We start from the raw sequence: 25,501 nt of genomic DNA, 5'->3' as shown, positions 1-25,501 counted from the left end.
AACTACTCTTCATCCAGAGTCACCAAATGTTAGCTGTTTATCATATTTGCTTTATAATTTTCTCCATCTTGATATATATGTATGAATGTGTGTATGCATATGTAGCATAATTATTATATTTCTATCTTAAACTACCTGAGAGGAAGCAGCAGACATGATTTTTCCTTTACCCATAAATATTTCAAACAGTGTATATTTCTTGGAAGAAAGAAAGAAATTCTCTTACCTAATCATAACACAATTGTATAATAAAAGCAGAACATTAAAGTTGATACAATGCTATTATCTTACTTACAAGTCTTATTTAAATTTATCCCAATTTAGTAATGTCTGTTGAAGCAAAAAAGAAAAAAGAAGAAAAAAAAAGTGTCTGGCCCAGGATTATGTGTGATGCTTAGTTGTCATGCAATTTTAGTTCTTATTCTGGCCAGAGATTTTTCTCATCACCCCCTGCTCCACTAGACTGTTGTCTTTAGGAGATTATCAGAGCACTCTGAAGCTCAGCTGCATCATGCAGCTTCCTGTTCAGAGAACAACTTTTGAACAGATGCTATTCTGAACTGAGAAAGAAAAATCCTGGCATATTATTATATTATATTATATTATATTATATTATAAATTATATTATATTACATTATATTATATTATATACTCACCACACTCTGGTTACATTTCTTTAGCTGGGCTTCGTTCAACAAACCTTCACTGAGCACAGACCCTAGTCTTTGCAAGGCTCTGAGATACAATAGCAAGTAAGATAGGATTCTTGGGTGCGCAGGAGTTTAGAGTCCACTAGGTAAGTGTGATAAAATCAATAATTATAATTTCTTTAGGCCTACAGTGACTAAACTAATCAAGACTCAATACAAATTAGCTGATCTCCTGGCTTATATTGACATTAATTGTATTGGTAGCGCTTCAAGGTTTCCTACACCTGAATTTCAGGTTTCACCAATAATTTAAAGATGGTGTAGCAGCTCTATTCCCATGTTTTATGACGAATTTCAGTTATATTAGCAGTAATTTTCTGAGAGTGCAGAATATAGATTTGGTAAATTCGTTTCTAGTTTCAGGTTTTGGTGTCAAAGCAAGATTCCTTCTGCCAAATATAGGGGGGAAAAAGGCCGAGAGTAGGAGGCCCCAGTGAGATTCGAACTCACGACCCCTGGTTTACGAGACCAGTGCTCTAACCCCTGAGCTACGGAGCCCCGGTGGGTTGGGCTCTAACTCCCTGTCCTAAAGCTGATTATACAAAAATTCAGTTTTCTGTTTTTGTTTCTGAGAATCTGATGTTCCATCCTTTTCGATTTCCCCCGTCACAGTTTTAACATCAAAAAGGCTGCCCGGGACTCGGCTCCGACAAGCGACCCCACAAAGTAAGGAGGCGGGATGAGGAAGGAAACCTCAGGAAAGGGCAGGTCTGCCGACCCCAGGCAGCGCAGTTGCAGCCGAATCGCTCTCCTTCCCACCTCCATGGCTGGGGTGCCGGCGTCTGTAGAAACAGTAGCTATCTTAAATACAAACCCTAACACCTCGACTGCTGGCGAATACAAGCCACTGATTAAAACGACTCAGAAAAATAATATTCACGGGGTGGGAAGTGGGGAGTCTACTGCGCGTCTGCCCCAACTCTGGATTCGGCTCCGGGTGCTGCAGAGGAGAGGCGGTGCGACCCTGCAGTGGCGGGCGGCTAGCTCGGCAGAGGGACCCACTGGGTCAAACAACCGTGGTCACACACAGGCATGATGATGCCCTTGTGACCCGGAGTGTCACAAACGCACCTGATAGGAAAACTAAGCAAAACAAGGAGTTGTCTATTGAGGTTGAGAGTGAGGGCAGTGAATCTTACCTGTTGAGAGTGAGGGCAGTGAATCTTAAAAGTGATAATCTTATCACTTATTCATCAGGGTTTTCCTGAACTTCTTAGGATTAAAAATGGGCCTGCTGTAGCCTGGAAGAGCCAGTGTGTTCGGATTCTCCAAAATCCAAAACCTCCTTGCATCAGGGACCCTATCGACTGAGACTGTTTATCACCCGAGTTTCAAAGAGGGGGATTGCAGGCCCAAGGAGGATTATGAAGTTTCAACAAGCCTGTGATTTGCAGATTTTTTTCAGATTTCATCTCATATTTAGGTATGGTGTTCACCTCCTGTTTCTAGCACCTAAAGAAATGTATGACCTCTGTGAAATACAGGTCTGTTAGGTTCAGAGGAATCATTTGGACTTTGTGTGTGTGTTTTATGTTTTCACCATCCTAAATGATCTCACAGGGCTCTCTTTCTTCCCCTGTCTGCAGAGACAAAGGCTTCTGATACTCCAGTGCACTCATTCAATCTAGAATTTCCTAGCACGTGAGCAATCCTTACACTGTGGAGCATACCTCTCTGGCTTATGGAACTCTCAGTAGTTAAGAGACTGTCTGGCATGCAGTTCAAATCTCTACCACGTCAGGCTCATCTGGCAAACTATTTTACCTACAAATACAGCTACATTGCAAATGCTTTTGCAGTTCTGCAAGGGCCTGCAAAGACCCACAGTTCTGGAAGGGTAGCAGCCCAGGTAGCTAGTTCACTTTCTCCCAACTTCAATCTCCAGAAGTCAGTAGAACCTTGCATGGAACTCATACATGGGACCTCAGAGGGAGGAAGCCAGGGCTGACCTCCAGGTTCTGATTAAATGAGGCATGGTCTCTTCATAAGCATGAATGAACAGTCTTTAAAAAGAGGGAAGGGGTGGTGAGAGCACCAGAAATGAAGAAGAGAATACAGTTGGGAGGGAGACAGGAAGGACGGGAATTAAGAGAGGATAGGCACCTGCTCCCACCTGTGACCTTGCCCCATGCCAAATCACCAAATCTGTAGGCAATAGTCCCAAAGACACCCCGAACCGCTCCTCTCCCAGGCCTGAGTCTCTGGTTGTGACTCTGAATTTTGGTCCAGTTTTCCACTTACAGACACCACACTAAGGCACTACATGTCTATACAGAATACCATGCATTATAAAACAATACTAGACTAATTTTCTTTGTATTTGGCTTAGCTTTACTGAGGATGAATGTGATTTGAGGAGTCGAATGATTCAGAATTCAGTAAATGTAGGACCAGCCTTTGACTCTGTGATGCTAACCTAGACAATTAACTTATCCCTACTGTTTATTGTCACTAATTTCCATCTCCTTCTAAGGCAGGAAATCTTTGCCTCATTGGTATTTGTTTTAGCAAAGGTTTTCAGAACACGCATTGGATTGATCTCCAAATTTTGGGCTATGTTCAAGAGGGGACATCTGAGACCTCTACCTCACTCTTCTTACTATCTCCCATCTGCCAGTGTCTTCCATTGCCGAATCCAGACAGGAGCTGGGAGGCAAGAGAGCCCGACTGATGCAGGGCAGAAAAGCAGGACAGAGAACATGTCTGGATGGGCAAATGGAGAATGATCAACGCACTGCTGTTGCACTGTAGCGATAGGGTTTGTGTAGAGTTGGTTGAGTCTTGAACTTCCATCTTGTATGAACTTTGGATAATGGGGTAGGTTGAAGCTTGAGCAGCTGATAAGTAATATTTATTTCTAAACAATTTTTATCATCCCATAATGGGAGTACAGCTATTGCAAGGAGGAATATGAATATGTTTGCCACTAACTGACATGCAGTGAGGAAGAAGTCATGAAGTATAGGTTCTTCCCAGTAGATGCATCCCAGCGAGACTGGTATGTGAAAGGCAGCTCTCTGCCAGATAAAGCTGAGGAGGCGTCTGGTTCTGGAGAAAATGTAGTGGAGCTTCTGGTTTCAGGCAATAGCTCAGTTCATTCCAAAGGGCCAGCAACTATGGCTGCAATGTAGGGATATTTCCTGACTCCCTTAGTCCTGCTGGAGGGGTAATCACCTCTGCTTCTCTTTGAGACTCTATGATCTATATAATAATATTTTGGAAGTCTCATTTTGATTATACTGGTAGAATGAATTCTCTTTTTAAAATGCACAATCCTGCCCTACACTTCAGTGCTGGAATGCTCTTGCTCTTCTAATACCAGTGATGTGCCAATCAGGAACCATTATTGATTGGTCCACAGAGAGGTAAGCTTATTCCAGAATATAATTAAATACACTCCTCCCTTCACCAAGGATCTTCACTACAAACAATCAACAGAATTAAACTGGAAATGAGTCCAAAGGGCATGGGAGGGATGTTCCCTGGCAAAAAAGCCAGGAATTCTATGCTGGTTCCAGGAAGAGTCAGGACAGAAGAATACATTTGGTTCACCAAGCCCACCTGTATGGGAAATCTGGAGCTAGGGTACAGAAAGGGAATGAAGTGTACCCTAGTGCTGAGAAGGTGATGGAACCTCCAGTGCAAGGCTGGTGGGAGAAAGGTGGCTAGATCTGTCTTCCACAAATCTCTAGCTCCCAGATTTACACACCACCCCCGCCCCACCCCAGTTCATGCTTCTTCATAAGCGGCAACTAATCTAGAATAGAGAGAAACCATTAGCCCAAGAAGCCTGGATAGGACATGAGCAACAAACATCTGAAAAGAAATAGAAACTCTAAGCTTCCTCCTAAAGAACAACAAAGAACCCAAAGTTATCAGTGCATTCAGAATAAAAACACAGAAAAACAGATTGGAGCAAGAGTTAGCAAACTCGTCCAGTAAAGGGCCGGTAAAGATAAATATTTGAGGCTTTCCGGGCCTGTAGTCTCAGTCAAACTTCTCAGCTCCTCCACTGTAGCTCAGAAACAGTCATAGGTAACAGAGATGCAAATAAACGTGGCTGTGTTCTTCCAGCACTTTATTTATGACACCGAAATTAGAATTTCATATAATTTTCACAGCTCCCAAAATAGTCTTTCAATATTTTCAAACATCTTAAAATGCCATATTTTAGCTCACAGGCCATGCAAAAATGGGCAGTGTGTGGGATTTGGCCAGTGGGGTACTTTGTTGACCCTGGAATAGAATACAACATAGACTGGCAAATACAGGTGTATGCAACATCTCAAAGTCTGGTTTAACATTTGAGCACCATTATTTGCATTTCTTTTCTTCCCGTTTTTCTCTTTTTCCTTCAATTGCAATATATTATATTTGCCATTATCGTTGCCCCAGCTACTAGGCTGCATAACAAATTACCCCCAAAATAAAGGGGTAATTCAAACAATTACTACATGGGTTTTATTTTATATATATAAATACATATATGTATATAAATACATATATATAAAATAAAACATATATGATAAATTATATGTCATTTTTGCAGAACTCTGACCAATCGCTTGTGTGGGTGCCACACAGTAGTGTGGCTGGAAGCCAGGGCTGGAGTCTGAGTGCCCCCTGACTCCCAAGTTGGCTGAGGTGCCGCCTGACATCTTTCTGGGACCTGACCAAAGGTTTTACAGGTGCATCCTTGGCTTCATCTTTAGATCATGTTTTCCTGATGTTTTCCCAGAAGCCTTTCTTAATTGTTATGTTGCCTGTGATCTGGAGAGGCTGGCAACCAGGAACAGTTTTATGGCTGAATATCCAGCAGGTCATGGTTCCTTTATAACGAACAATCCTTTCTTTAGTGTATCGCTCTCGTTTCTCCTGTTACCATAGGTGTCTGGGAGAAGCCGGGTGACACCTTCACAACCTTGCCTGGACATGTCCTTGACTGAATCCCCAAATTCATTAGGTACATTTTCCACTTTTCACATGAGTACACTAATGATGTATCTAAATTTCCTGCCATCAGATGTGAGATAACAGTGTTCTCCTTCTCTTCAGCTTTTTTTTTTTAAAGAGATTTTATTTTTAGATATTTTAAGATACAAAATCATATTAAAAGTTAATGGCTTAACTTACACAATTGTCATTTTTTCTGTCACAGACTTGGTTAGGAATTTGGGCAGAATACAGCTTGTCCTGATTTCTGGAGACCCAGCTGGAAAACTCTAAGGCTGGGGGCAGGAAATCATCTGCTGGCTATGGGCTGGAGACCTCAGCTCCTCTCTACAGGGTCTGTCCCTGTGGCCTCGCCTGGGCTTTCTTGCAGCATGGTGGGCTGGGCTCTGAGGACAAACGTTCCCAGAGAAAGCTGTTGGGAGCTCTTGTGAGCTAGCACTGAGAGTCCCACAGCATCAATTCCAGCCCATCACAGATCTATCCAGATGCAATAAGAGGGAACTTGGATCCCTACCTCTGGAAGGAAATGTGTCAAAATCATTTTAAAGGAAGAGTATGTGGGATGAAATATGTTGGTATGGCCATTTTCAGAAAATACAATCTGTCACTGGCTTTCTTATGGCTGGACTCAGATTTCACTCATCCAATTTCCCCTGAACTTGTAAAGAAAAACTTGAGAAAATAAATTAATAATAAAGAGGCATTTGGAAATATTCCACCCAGGAGGTCATGAAATATTGACTGTGCTGTGCAGGAACCAATCTATCAAAGACAATTGGATTATGGCATATTTTCAGCTGCGATTCCATATTCACAATACATTTTATTAATATTCATTTTCAAGTATATTTTAAACCTATACTCAGTTTTCATTTCACAGAAAATATATACATAGACCTCAAACTGGTATTATAGGTAGTATTATGCAAAAATTCAACATTTGCATATATCAAAATAAACAATTTTGTATTCTGTTGTAATTGCACTGCTGAAATATAGTCACATTAAAAAGAATAACATCTACAAATAACCTAATTTTGAAGAAAGATATTTCCCATTCAATGCTAGAGTCACAGATGAAGAAATTAAAATTAATTTTATATTAGATTTTAAAGTGATGTCTACAAATTTAAGTGTCCTGTAGATTTAGACCCTTGCAGTCTAATTATAGAAGCCTGTTGATACTCCTATTTACTGGAATTTTACACTGCTTCTCTCCTTCACAGTTTAACCCTAGAATGAATACTAGTCGCAACAGGGTTCTTTTGCTTCTTTTGACTACTTCACTTTCACAGTCACCGAAACATTTTTTTTTTTCAGCCATAAAAGCCATTATGTTTCGGAATAATTACTTGCCAAGGTGGGTCATTTTGCCGAAAAGCATCTGAGAGCTCTAGAGAAAGGAGGGCGGGATTATCCTGCAGCGCCCAAGGACCCCGCGGGCCAGGGGACAGGGATGGTTCCCGAACTGGGTGCCGAAGTCAAAGATGAAACGGTGCTGCCGGCTGTGGATTCAAATCTGGATCGGTTGAGAACGAGGAGAAACGCCTCCAAATCCACTGAACGGATCTCTAGATTCCGGCCCCCTGGGTCCAGGGCAGTGGGGACCATGCTAGTTCACCGAGTCTCCATGGCCCTGGAGCAGCCTCGGGCTGGGCTACAGAATGGGGGTCCGAGTCGCAAAGAACACGGCGACCTGCAGTCCCAGGTGCGGGCGCTACAAGGACAGAGGTCCCAGGTGAGGTCGCTGCGGGGACAGAGGCCCCGCTGCGGGGCCGGCGGGGCCGGGGGTGGGGGGAGACCAGCAGGGGCGCCCCCAGCGCGCCGGCACCCTGATCTCCAGGCCTGTAGGAACGGCTCGGGTCGGCGCTGACGCCGCGCTCCTGCCCGCCTTCCTGCGCTCAGAGTTCAGAACGCTCGCCCAGGCCGCCGGGCCCAGGGATGAGGGCTTTCCGGGCTGCAGGCGCGAAGCAGGAGCGCAGAAGCCTAAGCGCCTGCAGGACGGGACTCGCCAGGGGCCGCGCCGCAGTGTCAGGATGGCCGAGTGGTCTAAGGCGCCAGACTCAAGCGGAGGCTTCCTGCGCCGGGACTTCTGGTCTCCGGATGGAGGCGTGGGTTCGAATCCCACTTCTGACACTTCCACTTTTGTTCCTCCTTAACACCCCCGGAGATTTCTGGCCTCGACTGGCTTCCAGTGAATGAAAAGTCCCTAACTCGAGAATCCCGGGATGCTTTCAGGGACATTTGGACGCAACCCCCAGCGCCATTAGAGCTCCCCTCTTCCCAGAAGAAAAAGCCATTATCAACGTGTAGACCAGTCAGTTTTTAGTATGGAGAGAATGACTGAAATCTTCACTACTTTTTTCATCAGCGAAAAAGAATCAATTATAAAGCTCTGTCCAAGTTTTCTATGCTAACTGTAAGCCTGAGAAGGAAGCCCTTCACAGTGATGACACTTGAAAATGTCTAGGTCAGCAATAGCGGAGAAATGGCCATGCTCTTAAAATAAACTAAATCGATAGCTCCCTCTGAGATTTTATCTCATGATGATGTGATTTAGACGTCTTTCGTTTTTTGAAGGTAAAAAAATATATATATATAGGGGATCCCGGGGTGGCTCAGCGGTTTAGCACCTGCCTTTGGCCCAGGACGTGATCCTGAGGTCCAGGAATCGAGTCCTGCATCAGGCTCCCTGCATGGAGTCTGCTTCTCCCTCTGCCTCTCCCTCTCTCTCTCTCTCTCTCTCTCTCTTTCATGAATAAATAAACAAACCCTTTTTTAAAAAAATGCATTGTATGAAGTTTACAAAGGCTAAAATCTTGGTCTTAAAATTAAGATCTTAGATATTTGCAGTTTTGCTTTTAAATGAGTTTGTCTTCCTGTATCATATAGCTTTTGAATGGCTATTCAGCAGTGCCTGTGCCTCTCCTGGGGATGCACATAGTGAAATTCCAGCTCAGCTCCATGGCTGGCCTTGCCTAATATAGTCTCTGTAGCATTTTTTTTCTTTTTTCAAAATTGAGATACATTTCACACAATGTTGTGTAAATTTAAGATGCACAACATACTTCTGTCTGGTCACGTGATTATCATTGCTTCTAGTGCTGAGAGCAGTTAAGATCTAGTCTCTTGATAAGTTTTACGTTTATAAGCACAATCTTGTTGTCCATAATCATTATATTGTGTATTAGGTTTTCAGGAACTACTACATATCTCTGCTACCTTATTATGTACTAGTTGCAAAGATGTACCTTAGAATAATATCTCTCCCATTCCCCCACTCCCACCTCTGGCTATCCACCATTTTACTTTGCTTTCACTATTTTTAAAAAAAATTCCACATTCCACATATAAGAGATATTATGTAGTACTTGTCTTTCTCTGACTTATTTCACTTAGCCTAATATTCTCAGAGATCCCCCATGTTGATCCAAATGGCAGAATTTCCTCTTTTCTCATAGCTAAATACCATTCTATATATATACACATATAAAATTTTATATCTATATCTATATTCTATATATAATTGGAGAGTATTTATAGTGATATATATAATTTCATATATATACTATATATCATATATATATGTATACAAATGTATCTTACATCTTTATCCATTCATCCATTGATGACAAAGGTTGCTTCCATATTTTGGCCTATCATGAATAATACTGCAATAAACATGGGAGTGCATATGTCTGAATACTGTTTTTATTTCCTTTAAATAAATACCCAGAAGTGGGATTTCTGTATCATATGATAGTTCTATTTTTAATTTTTAAAGGAACCTCCATAATGTTTTCCACAGTGGCTGCACCAGTTTACACTCCCACCAACAGTATACCAGGGTTTCCTTTTCTCCACATCCTCCTGAACACTTGTTATCACTTGTCTTCTTGATGATAGCTCTTCAGACAGGTATGAGGTGATACCTCATTGTGGGTTTGATTTGCATTGCCTTGACAGTTAATGATAAGGAGCATCTTTTCATGTACCTTCTGTCCATTGGAATGTCTTCCTTGGCAAAAATGTCTATTTAATTCCTCTGCTCATTTAAGTATCAGATTGCTATTTTGTTATTAAGTTGTATGAATTCTTTACAAATTTTTAATATTAACCCCTTATTCAATACTTGATTTGCAAAATTTTTCTCCTATTCTGTAGGTTGTCTTTTTATTCTGTTGACTGTTTCTTTTGTTGTGAAGGAGAATAGCTTTTTTTCTAAAGAATAATATTAAACACTTTACAGAGGATCTATATGTTGATGGAGATGAAAGGGTTTGATACCAGGCATGACAAGGAAAAACAATCTATCAAAGTACAACTGAGAGTGATCTTTTATGGACTAATCACAAAGTGAGTCATGGACAGCCAGGTGTGATTAATTTATTTCTTTGAGGGCGCCTCGGTGGCTCAGTCAGTTAAGCATCTGCCTTCGGCTCAGGTCATGATCCCAAGGCCTCAGATTGAGGCCCATGTGGGGCTCCCTGCTCACGGAGAGCCTGCTTCTCCCTCTCCCCCTGCTTATGCTTGCTCTCACTATCTCTCTCTCTCTCTCAAACAAATAAAATCTTTTTAAAAATTTTACTTCTTTGAATTCAAAGCCTCCCTTTCCCTTCCAAAGATGATTCCATTCCATTTCTTACAGTCTCCTTCTCACTTCTACAAATTTATAACCACCTACCACTCCTTTTGCTCTACCTTTCCTCTGAAATAATGAAATTGTAAATTATTTTTCTCCATATCTCCATTTTTATCTTTTTCAATCATTGTTCTGAGTTGGGACTGTTTGTTTTTCTGTTACTGGTTTTACTTTCTATGTGTCAAAATATCCACAGTATATTTTGGCCTAGACAGAGAAATGTAAAAAGTAAAATAAAATAAAAATCCTTTTGCAGTTTGCTTCCCTTTGTAAAGTACCAATACCTGCTTAATACAAGGAGCATGGGCCTCTGAGGTTCCCTCTGGCCAGGAAACTGTTATAGAGCTCAATGGGAATGTGGAAGTGATGATCTTAGTATTTGCCCCCTTCCCCAAATATACTAAACCTGGATGTACTAAAGGTTGTACCAAACCTGGATGATGGCAACATAAGGTATTTTGATACAACTTTTAAATTCAAAAGGTAAAGCCAGAACATGAGGGGCATCCGGGTGGCTCAGTGGTTGAGCATCTGCCTTTGGCTCAGGTCATGGTCCCAGGGTCCTGGGATCAGTCCCACATCCAGCTCCCCCAAGGGAGCCTGCTTCTCCCTCTGCTGATGTCTCTGCCTCTCTCTGTGTGTCTGTCATGAATAAATAAAATCTAAAAAAGATTTAAAAAAAAACAGAAAATGTATATATTAACTCTTACAGTGGATCTTTCTCACTAACATAAAAACACAAATGCTGCAAATTGATTTTACTGTTGTATTATTGATTCTCTTTTGCTTCTTTCAGTTTCTCTCTGTGGGGAAAAGGAGTGAATTTCCCAGTAATTTTGTCACCACTCCAACCAGTCTTAAGGATTAACCTGATTCAAGCTTATGCTGACCTAAGTCTATAGCAGAAATCACGTACTTTCCTTGGGATCTGCAGACCACTGGCTTGAGGAGTGAAGGACCAGGCTTTTCCAGAAGACAAGGCCTGGCTGTCTTCAAGAACAGCTGCCTCCAGTCCAGCAAGTCTGTGCAGGGTCACGTCCACATATGTAGCAGTCTGGGCAACCACTTCTCCTACGTGTAGTCTCCTCTCTATCCCCATGCCTGCCCCTTCACTGCCCTCTGCTTCACCTGGACAGAGCAACTGTCTCTGAGACATTAGCCCACCATCTTCCCAGGTTGCTGGCTTCTTGACTAAAGCCACTTTTCCCTTCCCACCATCATTTGTCTCTGACTACTGATTTTTCAGCAGCTTGCAGCCAGCCTGACTTGGGAACCAGTTCTCTAGTAACAGTTTCCCCAGTGGAAAAGCCTTGGACAGATGTGTGGGAGCCTCTTCGCCTGAGCTACCACCCAAAAAAGCCTACGTCTTACACCGGCTCGTAGTCAGGCCTTCACTTTCCCGCAGCCAGGAAGACAATGTAGCATCTTCCTCCTGACCAGAGAATCTGGCTGATGTCTCTCTCAGCAAGGGGAGGCCTTTCTGGTTACCTTGTATCTTTGTTGTGTTGTGCTTGTTTTTAAGATGAGTTCCCAGGTTTTGGGTTTTGTTAAGTTCACCAAGGTTGGCAGAGCAAGGCATGATCTTCCCGTGGAAATTGTTGCCACCTTCTTCTCCAGGAAGAGGGGTCACCGGTGGCTCCAAGATGGTTAAATGTGCCCGAAGGACTGTGGACACACGCAGGTTCTCTAGTGGAGGATTTTCATTTGTCGGCTGTGGGTTGGGGTATGAGAGATGCCCTTGATGTACTGCGAGCAGGATGAGGATTTGCGTGGAGGGGCCTGGTCAGGGGAGGGTGCTGCCCTGGTAGGGGAGATTGAGATGGGGCTTTGGGAGAGGGGGGGCGGGGAGGGGAGCGGGAGGAGTCTGGAGGGGGAGGACTGAGACCTAGGACCAAAAGATGAACACGTTTGAGGAGTTTGGCAAGAACAAAACAGCTCCGTCAGAAGTGGGATTTGAACCCACACCTCTGTACAGAGAACAGAACCCTAGGGCGGTAAACAGGTGCTTGAGTCTGGCTCCATCCTGACACGACACTTGGGGCCTGTGCACAGTAACAGCTGTCAAGGATCAGAGACCATCCACCCAGGAGCGGAGCAGAGAGTCATTCTAGCAGGTCCAGGGGCCAACCCAGGAGCATCCTGTACCACCTGCAAAACCCACAGGTGGGGACTAACAGCCTCTGCAGGGAAACTGCAAGTTGGCGATGGGATGGTCGCTGCTCTGGAGTCTGGGGTCTTCTTCCCACTGCCCCCCATCCCTGAGGGCCAGGCCTCGCAAGACTGGCCTGAGGGGTGAGGGGCTAGGGATGCAGGTCTGGTGGGCACTGGGTGGCACCAACCCCTCTCTGGGCCTCTCTCCTCAGAGCCACAGACCCTCCCACCACGATACCTCACAGTACTTCATCATCAAGTTCTATTAGTGTGAGACCAGACTCTGGGGGGGCCTGAAATAGCCCCGGTATACACCTGTATTTTCAGCATCTGGTTCCTGCAAGGGCACCACTCAGTCTTGAATATCACTACGCAACCCAAGGTCTCCCCACTTCCATCACTTCTTTCTGCCTCCCCTCCTTCCTCTCCTTTCCTGTTCCTCCCCTCCCCTTCTCTTTCTCACCTTCTTCCCCCTTCCATTCTGTCGGCCTGCAGAGGGACCAGTGATGTGAAGGGAAAGGGCAGGCGTTATTATAGGACATAAGATATAACATGGCAGCATGGAAGACTTGGTTTAATATCTCTACTGAGTTAAGATAAAAAAGTTGTGTGTGTGTTTTAATCTCTCCTACCTTGGTTAAGGTGTAGGACAGGTGTTCATCCAATGTTCATGCTTCATGCAGCCCCATAGAACCGTTCTCAGTTATTCCCCTAAATTAATGACTTTCAGAACCCTTTCATTTCCCACAAGGACAATCCAAACCGGTAGGCCCTGGCAAACAGCTATATGCAAACAGTTTGTATGCACTGCCAGCAGCAGGAATTGTTCTGTTTTGGTTTGGTCTTCATACTGACAACATAAAATACTGTTTTAAAGGCCCTGCAAAGTTGTAGAAAAACGTGAGGGCCTTTAATCAGCTTTGTATGTCTGAACTCAAGCTCCATCACTTACAAAAGTGTGGTGTGTTATGTTTTATAGTATTTTGGCCATCTGTGAACATTTCCTTCATCTGTAAGTTTAGGGAATAATTCCTTTCTTGAGATTCTCAAGGGATTAAAAAGAATTTATGGGGACTCTTGGATGGCTCAATGGTTGAGCAGCTGCCTTTGGCTCAGGTCATGATCCGGGGTCCTGGGACAGAGTCCCGCATCGGGCTCCCCACAGGGAACCTGCTTCTCCCTCTGCCTGTGTCTCTGCCTCTCTCTGTGAGTCTCTCGTGAATAAATAAATAAATCTTCAAAAACATAGAATTATGTAGGTACTTTCCCTAGCAAACCATGCAACAAGTTACAGCTGCTCAAGAGACTGTTGGCCTTCACATTTCCATTTACTACCCCTGACATCACTACAGTTTTGCAACAACCCAAATTCCCTGCTCCATTGCCTTTTCTGAACTATGGTATCCTGTCTTCCAAATACCTAGAAAATGTGTTCTCAGTCCTTCTTTTTGGCTAATTTTTTTTTTCAAACTTCACAATCGCCAGCCCACCTTGGGTCATGTACTCTGTCAAGATGCACTTGACATCTCAGTCAGGACTTCTTTTTCTTTTAAGCTCTCAAAACATATTGGTGTCATCAATAGGACAAAAAGCTAAAAACTTGACTTTAAAAAATATAATATGAACACAATGTCAAAGATTTCATATATCTCACCAATAACAGCTTGGTCCTTCTGGTGATGGAATGTCCTCTATGGCTCCTCCAGCAGTGGGCCTTCTTCATAAAGTAAGATCTTTATGTTTCTGAATAGAAATTGAAAGACAATTTTGAAGCTAAAGATGAGGCAGTGAGGAGTGAGTGATAGAAATGAGCAATTTGTGGTATATGCCTCAACTCCAGCTAAATAAATGCCCACAAAGAGGGAGCAACCCACAAGGACTCAGGTTAATTTTTCTGGAATAGGAACATCTGTCGTGAGCTTTTGAAGGTTTTGTAGAGGGCCGCTCTCAAGACCACAAACCTGAGCCAGAGCTCTGCCTCACTGCACTTCCAGCCTCCCTCTTTAGGTGTTCCTGGGGGGGGGGGGGTTCCCAGGAACTGAGGTTACTGGCTCACAGGACCAGAGGCCAGTGCTTCTCCTTTGTTCTGTTAGTGCAGCTGGGGGGGGTTATTGGGAATGAAACCATCTGGGGGAAGCCATGACCCCATGGCTTCTGTCTTAGGAGGTCAACACAAATTCTGCAGATTCTGTAGCAGAGAAAGTGAAAAAGAGGAGGATGTAGCCCACAGATTTCAGAGGGAAGATTGAGAAGGGAAGAACAGCTCAGAAAAAGAATCAATCAGAATTTCCTGAGGCTGGACTTTATGCAATAAAGATCACGTTTCTGGTTTCGGAATATTGGCGGCCAGGTTCATCTCAAGAGATTGATGTTCTCTCTGCCCTTGGGAGAACAATGATATCTGGTTCCTGAAGTGCGGAATATTGATACCTTGTCTTTGTAAAATCCATTTAAAAATATTACCTCTCCAATACAGAGCACCTTCTGCCTTCAAGACTTTTTTTTCTTTTTAACTTTAGAGAAATCGAATCATACAGATGAATATGAAGGATAACCATGAAGCTGAAAGGAGAGAAGTCTGGTTTTGAATACATAGGCAACAGGTGGCCAACGGCTCAGGTGTGAACAAAGATTCCAGCAAGGTGAGATCATCTGGGGATCTAATAGCTGTAAGGCCAAGTGCCCGGAGGAGGAATGGAAACTGCACGAACTGAGAGGTTGTTTCAGATACTTTTGCGTAAGAGACCGCTAGTTTTTTCAAGGATGCCCTGGGGCTATCTTTGGAAGGCGGGAGAAAGAAAAGACAGTCTCTGAGAGGGACAATTAGGAAGGCGCAGGCAACAGGTGTTAGCTAAGAAACGAGAAGATGGAAAAGCTTTAAAACAGCTTTGTAGAATTCTTTGTCCGGAAGAAACAGGCTTCGCTGACAAAAGCGAGTCCAGGGGCATAACTAGAAAGCGACCTGGTCCTGTTTCCTCCTCGAAGGTCCCTAGATCAGGTGGTCACAACGCACTCATAGACTCTCACACACACCTGCTCAGTGTCGAGACTAGAAACAGGAGACTTCTAGTAGGCAGGACGTCCCATTGCAGAGGAGGAGGGCACCGAGCCTCCCGCGAGTCTAGGACCTAGGACCGCCCACTTCCCCGCACCCCTGCGAGTGACGGTTCCGCAAGTACTGGGTCTCCCCGCCTCCGCAGGGACCTCACTCGGTCCTGCCCCCTCCCCCGCCTGCCCCTCTGTCCTGCCGGGGTATCGCCCCATCCCCACCCCGCGGAGCTCGGGACCCAGGCTCTGCCCCCGCCCTGGTCCTGCTCGGGTCGCGGAGGGCCGGGCGGCCGAGCTGTGGGTCCGCGAGTGCGCGGGTGGAGGCGCGGGAGATTTGTTTGGATCCACCCCTAGAAATCCGAGTGGGAAGCCCTAACCGGTGACCGCCGAGCTTCCGAGAAAGGGCTCCACTTCTGGCTTTTCTTGAGTAGCTTGCAAAGGCGCGGACGTGCATGTGGGACAGGGCAATGTGGAGCAGCCCTAGTGCGGAAGAGAGAAGAGGAGGAGGGTGGAAAAGAGGAAGCGATGTGGACACCCGGGGTGACTGTGCGTATGCAAATTTGTAAGATTCAAAGCAACCTCCCCGGCAGGCAGCAGAGTGGCGCAGCGGAAGCGTGCTGGGCCCATAACCCAGAGGTCGATGGATCGAAACCATCCTCTGCTAGCTAGCGTTTTATACTCCACGCAAGATCAGCTCGCCTTTCTCACGTTCCAAAAATCCCGCAGAGCAGCAGGTGGAGGAAGCCAAGTCCCAAACGTTCATGACAGTGATACCACTGCTTTACATTTCTTTTCTCTTTCGGATCTCGTTGAAAATGAGCAATCCTCAAAATTGTGTCTCCATCAACACTTTTAAAGCTCATAACATATTGGGGGAACGAGGCACCATCTTATTTACTGTCCATATGCACTGACTCCCGGCTCCTTCGCCTTCTCAAAGCTGCTACCGTGTCTCGTGAAGGAATGAAGATGTGCAGGGACAGAGGCCGTTTCACCTGCCTGGTCCATCCTGCCTTTCAACAACAGGATGCAGCTCCAGGTAAAACGTGGAGTGAAAAAATAGAACAAGTGGGTACAAGCGGATTCCGTGTGTTGGCGGGGAGGGGCACGCAGTATAGGGCTCACGCCCCTGGAAGGACCGACAGGTGTGTGCAGAAATGGCAGAACTGGCCAAAGTGGGGTGGGCAGGGGAGAGGGGGGTGCAGGGGGAGGGGCGGGGAGACGGCGGAGGACAGGAGCGTGGCGGAAAGGCGAGGAGTGACGAGCACGGTGGGTTTGCAGGGAGTTCGTTTCCGTGGGGGACAGAAGCCCCTCTCAAGGGAGGGCGTCACGTTTGTCCGTTGCTCTTCCATTAACATCCCGGGAACCCCCAACTCCGAAAGAAAAAACGGCAAGACTTGAACCCCCTGCCTTGGGCCTCAACCTTCATCCTTTACCCAATTTATGGCTGCCCTGAAGTTCTTCCCACTTGCCAAAGTCATTGGTGGAAGTGGCACTTCTTCCTGCTGCTGAGCTGGCGCGGAACCTGAGTCCACTGAAAGGCCGGCTCTAAGGGCTCCTTCTGCAAGCATTACCTGCAGGAATATTCATTCCCTCCCCCAGAAAATCCCACCGTGTTCTGAGCCACTTTCCTGTAATTCCTCCTTGGAGGAATTGGGCAAATACCACCCAATAACGAGCAAGGAGGAAATGCAGTGCTCAGTGCCTCCGAGCTCGGTCGCAGCGTCGCCCCGCGCACCTGAAAGACCACCGGTAGCTTCTAAGCACGAGCGCAACTCGTGCCTTCTGGAGCTCCTAGTCATTTTATAAAGTGAATGCAGCGACTCTCACATGAGGCCTGGGTAGCTCAGTCGGTAGAGCATCAGACTTTTAATCTGAGGGTCCAGGGTTCAAGTCCCTGTTCAGGCGGTAACCAGTTCTTTTATTTCAGTTCGGTCTAGGTAAGTGGAGCGCATTGAGAACATTTCCGGAGTTGGGGTACCCATCACAGCCCAACAGAGGCACATCCCCAAAATGGCTTACATTCTAGCTTTTCATTAATGACCTCTTCTCAATATTAAGTAAATCACGTTCCCAGATTTCCAAGAGGAACCGAAAAAGGGCATAACGTAAAAATAGGACATAAGTGACAGAATTATTAAGACAGTCATTTTAAAATTCCCTTGATGTGATTCATTAATCTTGGAATGGTGGGGGGCGGGGGCAATCTAGGTGGGCCTGACAAGAATTTAAGGGAGTAGTGGCTCTGCCCAGTCTGGCTCTGAGGCTCCCCACTGTTTGGAGGCACTCTTCCTACATAGAAAATCCGTGGCATCTCCAAAGCCTCAGTAAAAGACATAACGTGCAAACACATTTTGAAATGGTTTTAGCTGCCTTTTTTGTCTCTACATTAAAAAATTTCTGTTGTTATCCAGGGATTTGGATTATGGTTAAAGACCCTGGTCATGGGCTCCTAGTGTATGATTTCCATGGACAAAGTGTTAAACCACCTGGCTGTGAAACAAAGGTCCTGAGAATTCAGTTTTTGTGATTCTGCATGTTTTTAGTCTGATGATATGAAGTATAAATATGGCACTGAAGTTCATCATATCAGTTTTCCTTCTTTGCTGTTATATTGTTAATTTGAAATAATCAGGTGTGTGCAGTTTTAATCTCTACCCTGTCTTTGTGTATCTTATTATTTTTGTACACACATGAAAATGAAAAACCATTCTAAAAGTCAAAACTATGCAAAGAGATATACTCAGAGAAATGTCACTCGCCCTGGTGGTTCTCTCCTATTTCTTCCTGCTGTCTCTCTCCACTCACCCCACCAACTCTCTGCAGGTCATCAGTCTCTGCAGCTTCTGGTTTATCCTTCCTGCATCTCCTTTTGAATAAACAAGCAGGATCATAATTTTTAAATGTCCTCTTCTTTCTTGGGCTAAACATAGCATACTATTGATGTTGATTTGCACTTAATTTTTTCACTTAATGACAGATCCTAGATATTGCTTGTCAGTTCTTAGAGATCTTTTCTGTTCTTTTTAAATATTTTTACAGCTGCATAATTACTCCATTGTGTGGAAGTAACAATTTATTTAACCACTTTCAACCTAAAAATATGAGTTTTTAGGTTGTTTGCAATTACAAACAATGCTGCAACAAATAAATAGGAACATGTGTATTTTCATTCTGTTGAAGGTAGATTTTCAGGGTAAATCACCAGATTTGGGGTTGGCAGAAGTGATGAATGCCTATGTAATCTTGTTAGATATATCCAAATTCCCCTCCAACAAACAAACAAACAAACAAACAAACAAACAAATTCCCCTCCATAACGGTTGTATCAATTTGCATTCCCACCAGCAAGAAATCAATGCCTCTTCCCCAGAGCATGGACATACTTTTTAATTTTTGCAAATCTGATAGAAGAAAAATGGCACCTCAGTTTGCTGTCAATTTTCATTTCTTTATCTATTAGAGAGTTTGGACACATATTCATATGTGTAATTGCTTTTTTCTATCTTTAAAATGATTATCTATTAACATCTTTTGACTATTTTACTATGAAGTTTTGGCTTTTTTTTCCCCCAATCATTAATTGTTTATCTCTCTATATCAGAGATATTAACGTTTATCTGTGATAAGTATTACAAATACTCTTTCCTCCTCCCCTCCTTCCCCCTAATTTGTCAGGTATTTTTGTTTGCTTATCATTTTTTCTGAATTTTAACTATTTTTAGACACTTGAATATATCAAATTGTGGTGCTCACAAATGAATAGACAAATGGCTCAGTGCAATAAAATACAAAGTCCAGAAAGAAACCAGATCACAGAAGGACATTTAGTACATGATAGAGAATGCATTTCAAACCACAGGTGGAAAGATCAAACTTTGTGATAAATAGTTCAGGAACAACATTCCTAGAATTGAAGAGTCAAGGCCTTGCTCCTGATGCAGCTTCAGCTTCAGGAAATGCTGTGGCTGGTTTGATCTATCCAGACCACTCAAACTTTCTCCATATCAGCGATAAGGCCGGTTCACTTTCTTATCCTTCGTGTATCCACTGGAATACGCTTTTAATTTCCTTCAAGAACTTTTCCTTTGCATTCACAACTTGGCCAATCGTTTGGCACAAGAGACTGGGCTTTCAGCCTATCTTGGCTTTCAATGTGCCCTCCTCACTAAACTTGATCATTTCTAGCTTTTGATGTAAAGAGAGAGACATGACATTCCTCCTTTTCACTTGAACAATTAGAGGCCATTGTAGGGTTACTAATTGGCCTAAGTTCAACATAGTTGAATCTCAGGGAATACAAAGCCCCAAGGGGAGGGAGAGGCCAGTGGATGGAGCTATCAGAACATACATAACATACATGAATTAAATTCACTCTCTTATTTGGGCAGTTCATGCCCCCCTCCCCCAAACAACGACAACAGTAGCATCCCAAATCACTAATCACAAATACAACAGTAATGAAAGAATTTGAAATATTGTCAAAATTACCAAAGTGTGACACAGGACATGAAATGAGCAAGTGCCATTGGAAAAATGGTGCCAGCAAACTCACTCGACACAGGGTTGCAGTTTGTAAAAAACTAAAAAAGGAATAAAGCAAAGCTCAAGAAAACAAATAATGCATGTATATCTCGTGAGTACCTTCCTAGAAGCCAAACTGTTGATTTATTAGGTTACATAAATGTTTAACTATTTGAGGTTATGATAAACTATTTTTCCAAAGCTGTAAAAATATATGCTTCTGTCTTTGTCCACTGGGGCTACTATGACAAATGACCACAGACTGGGTGACTTATAAACAACAGATATTTATTTCTCAGTAGTTTTAGAGGCTGAGCAGTCTGAGATCAAGGTGCTGGCAGCTTCAATTGCCTGATAGGAGCTTCCTGGTTCATACACCACTGTCTTCTCACTGTGTCCTCACAGGGCAGAAGGACAGGAGAGCTTTCTGGGGTCTCCTTTAAAGGTCACTAATCCTATTCAGTAGGGACTAACTCCTGACCTAATCACTTCTCAAAGGATCCGTATCCTAATACCATCATAGTGAGGATCAAGATTTCAACATATGAATTTGGGAGTACACAAACATTCAGTCCATGACATCCAGATCCACGTAATTCAATCTGGGTCAAAGGGCCTGAGAATCAGAAGTGCCGAAGGCAGAAGATCCATGTTCCAGCTTGAGCAATCAGGCAGGAAGGGCTGAATTCTTCCTCAGTCTTTTTGTTCTATTGAGACTCTCAGTGGCTTGAAAGATGCCCATCCACTTGGGGGAGGGCAGAAGGCTTTAGTGAATACACTCATTCAAGTGCTAATTTCATCCAGAAACACCCTCACAGACACACCTAGAAACAATGTTTAGCCTAATACCTGGGTACCCTGTGATCCAGGCAAGTTAACATCATAGTTAACTGCTGTAGCTCTTTGGGCAATGTATGAAGTGTTACTGTTTTTTCAAATCCTTTCCAACTGTTGTTATTTTTGTTCATTTAATTTTTATCCTATCAAGTGGAAGTAAGTTTTTTGAGAAAATGGCTTGCATTTGTGTATCACAAGAAGGTTGAATATCTCCAACATAAATCCAAACATTTGAATTTTCTCCTGAATTCTGGTTTATTTATTTATTTGACTGCCCATTTATCAATTGTGTTGATGTGCTTGACTTATCAATATGTGGGAGTTTTGATATTTTTTTCTTTAGTTTCTTACAGTTCAATTCAGTTATTTGAATTGTAGTTAACCTTTCTCAGTGTAAATTGTGTTTTCTTTTTAAACTATAATTTGATTAAAAGAAACTATTAATTTCATACACACATACCCATCAAAGTTTTCTTTGTAGCATTTCTGTGTTGTATTCAACCAGTCTTCCCAATCTCTGCTGTTGCAATATACATTCTCATGAGGTGGCACTCACTTGTCTGGAGATGCTCATCTTCCTTCCACCACCTCCTCCTGCACTACTCTAGATCAAGAGGGCTCCACTCCTCAGGCTCCATTTCCCAAACTAACTTCCCACCTGTCCGCAATTTAGTTTAGTGAATATGATGCACTGGTGGGAGAGTAGAGCGCAAAAGGGCTAGAGTAGCCTGATAACTTCCACCTCTCTTTACTTTGGGTGCCATATCCTGAAGTAGCTGCATAGTCTCTTTGGCTTCAGTTCTCAGTGAACGGGACTAGTTTGATTAGATTTGGGATCTGGATAATTCCAATTCCCCTCTCTTTCTAAAGGTATGATGGTAGGTACTTTGCTTTCCTTTTTTTTTTTTTTTTTTTTTGGAAGCATTTGAAAATATCTTCATATGTACAGAGCATTAACTTTTTGAATGTAGGTTACAATTTAGGAAAATGCTGAAATGGGATGTTGAATAGCCATGTCTGTGCTGATTGGTTCATGTCCCGTGCTCCTTTGTCCTGGACCATGTAAGCCGCATTCCCCAACTTGCCTTGTCAGGTTGCTTCTGGTTAGGTTTAAATTGGTGTTCAGCACTGGATGGAGATGAGAGGAGAGAAGCAAGAGTGAAAGCAGGCTTTACTCACCACCACTTGGCCTTGGCTGTATCTCCTCAAAGCATCAAATACCTTCTAGGGCAAATCTGTGACTTCAAGTTCTCCCAGGTAGCCTTCTGGCTTTCTGTGTTGATAGTCTCTGTCCCACTGATCACATTAGCTCTTCTATCATTAATTTAGCCAATTTACTATTTTAAATTTCTCACATCATTACCTAGAATAGTATAAACAGGTTCCTGGTTGATTTTTATATATGGCTACTGAGAGTTTTAAATTTTGTTTTTGACATTTATATCCTTAATCTTCTTAGTGTTAATCTTTATCCAATTTCATGTTTCCCTTCATGGGAATACTGTTTTTTTCCTAGCTCCATTATTAATTGTTTGAATTCTCCTCTGTACTAACATGCCACCAGTGCCCATATACCAAATTATATAAACACAAATCTCTTCTGAGGCTTCTGTCTTATTTAATCAATTAGAGGTTCAATATCGAAGCCGGTATTGTAATAATATTTTAATTCTTGGAGTGTCTAATAAGTTCTGCCAGCCTGTTGGTAATCCTTTCCTTATTTTCCTTGCTATTGTAGGCCCTATACACTTACATACGGTTTTACAACAAGGTCTTGGAAATTTTATCAAGTTCTTGGAAAATATTGTTGGAATTTATAATGGAATTACATTGAATTCATAGGTCAATTTAGGAAGAAATGATATCATTGAGATATTAAGTCCCCCAATCCATAAAATGATATACTTCTCCATTTATTTAGGTTTTTAATGTCTCTTTTTAAAATAAGTTATTTTGTCATTTTACCTTTTCTAATATTTTTAGAAAGTTTATATTTTTATCTGTTAGTTATGGTCATCATATGTCATTTAAGAGCTTTGTCCTCCTCTTCTTTTGATAATCTCTTCTGCATTCTAGTCTGAGCAACAATAGCAGAACCATATACTCTTCCTTCCCACCTCCCTTCCCTTTCACCCACAACCAATTTTAATCAGCACATTTCCAGATTTTAGGATATACTTTGGTGCAATCAACCAAGTTTATGCATAAACACTTTACCTTTTATTCTTAATTGTAGGGGGTTAAATAGCATCCCCTGGAAATTTGTGTCTATCCAGAACCTCAGAATGTGACCTTACTTGGAAAAAAAGTTTTTGCCAATATGCTTAGGTAGATTAAGACGAGTTTGTACTGAATGACAGCAGCCCCTAAATCCAGTGGCTTGCATCTTTGCAAGAGAGGACACATAGAGACACAGGCAGAGGCAAGGATTGGGATGGTCAGCTAGAGGCCAAGGAGCAGGGAGGGTGGCCCAGAGCCACAAGGGCCTTAGAAGAGGCCAAGAAAATGCCAAGAAAACATCTTCTCTAGAGCCTTCAGAGACAGCCTGGCCCCTGACATCTTGATCTCTGACTGCTAGTCTCCAGTACTGAGAAAGAACACATTTCTGTGGTTCTAAGCCAACCCAGTTTGCAGTGATTTGTTCTTAGGCCACAGGAATCACATTGTTTTTTCTCTCAGCACAGACACTCATCTCATTGAGGGACCTCCAGTATGTCTCCAGTTCTCTACTACCTGGAATTGCTACCATGACTATCCCTTATGAAGCCCTGTATGCATAACTGAGCTGGAATTTCACTGAGGAATATTTAATTCCTGAGAGTGGAATTTCTACAACTAAAAGACTATATTCAAAAATAAGAACTCATTTAATGCCAATGCTGCAAAATCTAAGGTCTAGATTTTAGGAGTAAGCTCTTCCTCGTGTTCCATGGAGAAATTCCTATAGAACATATGCGATTCTTAGGGTAACAAACCAACAGAGGAAAATACAGCTAACTCACGGCGGTCTGAGAAAACGTCCCAGGGGAAGGGGACCCGTGAGGCCAATCTAAAATACGGAATGAACTTGAAGTGAAAAAGGTGGAAAGTAATTTTGAGCGGGGGAGCTTTTTAAAACTGTTGAATGCATTTCTTACTGTTTAGGAACATTTCTTTGCTGTGAGTGATAAAACTATGTACAACCATTTCTAATCTTTTGTGGGCTGTCGTGTTTGGATTTTCAAAGTCACACTGGGAAAAATCTGTTTTCTGGAATCTTTAACAAAGTATTCTTGTAGAGACAAATGAAACTCCTGGGAATTCTGTGCCCACTGGGGGTGGGGGAGTCGGGGAGGGGGGGACTGCGGGGGGAGGGTCAGAACCGACAGTATGAATGTCCCTACAGCGAGGACTCACGTTCTCCTCGTTAGTATAGTGGTGAGTATCCCCGCCTGTCACGCGGGAGACCGGGGTTCGATTCCCCGACGGGGAGATGACAAGTGACGCTTTTGACTCCACCCTTCTCACGGTTAACACACTTTTTGGAGGCCGCTCCCTAGAAAGGTGGTCTTCCTGCTCCGATTTTTCTCTCTCGTTTTAAGGGAATTCCGGCGTGTGGGTTACGGTCGGGCTTCCCAGGGAATCCGCGGCCGCCTTCCGTCTGGGATGCGCAGTACGCCCTGGGAGCTCTTCGGGGTGCTGAACCGGGACCTCTGCTCTGCCGACCCTCCCAGGTGGGAGAGGTGCGTCTTTCCCCGCGGCGGTTTGTCCGGGCGCTGCAGCCGGGCAGGGCTGCGGGAGAAGCTTGCGGCCCGGAGGGAAGCACACCTGCCAGGACTGGTAAGGCGACGCAGGCCGATGCCCTCGAGCATCCGGAGCGCGGGACGCAGCGCTGCGAGCGGGGTAGGCGCCCGGGGACGAAGAGCCGAGTGGAGGCCAAGAGGCAGGGGGGTAAGAAACCCGGGGGAAGCGTGTCCAGGGTGATCCGCGCACCTGCTGACGGTAGTGGGACTTGACCTCCTGGCTCCCTGCAGCAACCCCGACTCCGGGGCGCCGCAGGCAAGGATTATCCTGCTCTATAATTTATCTAGCCATGCGGTCAAAGCTCTAGGCAATACTTGATCAAAATCGCTTTCAGGAAAGATAGATTTAAAACAAAACAAAACAAAAACAAACAAACAAACAAAAAGACTACACGGAGTAGCAACTCAGAGTTGCCTCAGAACCAAAGCAGCTGGAAAGGACGAGCTTCTATGGAGCTGGCAAGAAAATGAAATTTACTTTAATTGCTATGGACAAACGTCATTTGCATTACTAGCAATTCTCTACAAGTCAGTTTTTACCCTGCAAAACTCTAGAATAGTTTAGTAACTAGAAATTCAGTTAAAGGTGCACACTCAGAACCAAATAACTTCCAAAAGCCTATTAGACAATGTTCAACACTTCGTGAAAGGACACCCAATACTTTTCTGTCATCCATTACCAAGACTCTGACTATTTTTTTTGACACAGGTGACCCTTTACATAAGTTGTTATATGGTGTCTCAAACCAAGTGAATACAGAAGTATTAGCAGAGATAGGTGTTGTAAGCCGGTATTTCTCACACTTTAAGTGCTTCAGGATTACCTGGGTATTTTGTCAAATGCACATTCTCCT

The 25,501-nt window shown here is 43.6% G+C and overlaps 1 long non-coding RNA gene and 5 other non-coding genes across 6 annotated transcripts; 4 read left to right on the top strand and 2 right to left on the bottom strand.

Moving 5' to 3' along the window:
- Positions 1-1,135: 1,135 nt before the first annotated feature.
- TRNAT-CGU (transfer RNA threonine (anticodon CGU)) lies at positions 1,136-1,208 on the bottom strand. Its single transcript has one exon. It is a non-coding gene; the product is annotated as a tRNA-Thr (tRNA).
- Positions 1,209-7,693: 6,485 nt separating this feature from the next.
- Positions 7,694-7,799, top strand: TRNAL-CAA (transfer RNA leucine (anticodon CAA)). The gene is made up of 2 exons: positions 7,694-7,731; positions 7,754-7,799. It is a non-coding gene; the product is annotated as a tRNA-Leu (tRNA).
- Positions 7,800-8,991: 1,192 nt separating this feature from the next.
- Positions 8,992-15,991, bottom strand: LOC118353430 (uncharacterized). Its single transcript, XR_004812340.2, has 3 exons — positions 15,882-15,991; positions 14,111-14,199; positions 8,992-12,016 (listed from the first exon to the last, which is right to left on the bottom strand). It is a non-coding gene; the product is annotated as an uncharacterized LOC118353430 (long non-coding RNA).
- Positions 15,992-16,096: 105 nt separating this feature from the next.
- On the top strand, positions 16,097-16,168 carry TRNAM-CAU (transfer RNA methionine (anticodon CAU)). Its single transcript has one exon. It is a non-coding gene; the product is annotated as a tRNA-Met (tRNA).
- Positions 16,169-17,339: 1,171 nt separating this feature from the next.
- On the top strand, positions 17,340-17,412 carry TRNAK-UUU (transfer RNA lysine (anticodon UUU)). The gene has a single exon. It is a non-coding gene; the product is annotated as a tRNA-Lys (tRNA).
- Positions 17,413-24,265: 6,853 nt separating this feature from the next.
- On the top strand, positions 24,266-24,337 carry TRNAD-GUC (transfer RNA aspartic acid (anticodon GUC)). Its single transcript has one exon. It is a non-coding gene; the product is annotated as a tRNA-Asp (tRNA).
- The last annotated feature ends 1,164 nt before the right edge of the window (positions 24,338-25,501 follow it).

Source organism: Canis lupus, chromosome 35 (genome assembly GCF_003254725.2).
Source record: "Canis lupus dingo isolate Sandy chromosome 35, ASM325472v2, whole genome shotgun sequence".
Taxonomy (NCBI): Eukaryota; Metazoa; Chordata; class Mammalia; order Carnivora; family Canidae; genus Canis; species Canis lupus.
This window is presented reverse-complemented; position numbering and strand designations above follow the sequence as displayed.